Here is a 315-nt window from a genome sequence, read left to right on the forward strand (position 1 = left end):
TTGAATTATTTAATTGAACTTTTATTGATAATTCATTTAGATTGTAGTAGAAATTAATCCAAAAAGAGAGAAAAATGTCAAAATAGAAAGAAAAAGAAAAAGAAAAATACAAACAGAAGTCATTGAAAGATGCCACATCAACATTCTTGCAACCGGGAATAATTTTTTTTAAGAAGAAGAATTGATAAATTAAATAATAAAAAGTGCAATAAATAAGGTGAGAAAGTGGAAAAGTTTAATAGCACGAGATAATAATCATGTAATACAATTTTTTTTTTGGGTAAATTGTAGTTTCATTTCATCAAAAAGTATAGT

The sequence above is a fragment of the Capsicum annuum genome, unplaced genomic scaffold (assembly GCF_002878395.1).
Source record: "Capsicum annuum cultivar UCD-10X-F1 unplaced genomic scaffold, UCD10Xv1.1 ctg2014, whole genome shotgun sequence".
Taxonomy (NCBI): domain Eukaryota; kingdom Viridiplantae; phylum Streptophyta; class Magnoliopsida; order Solanales; family Solanaceae; genus Capsicum; species Capsicum annuum.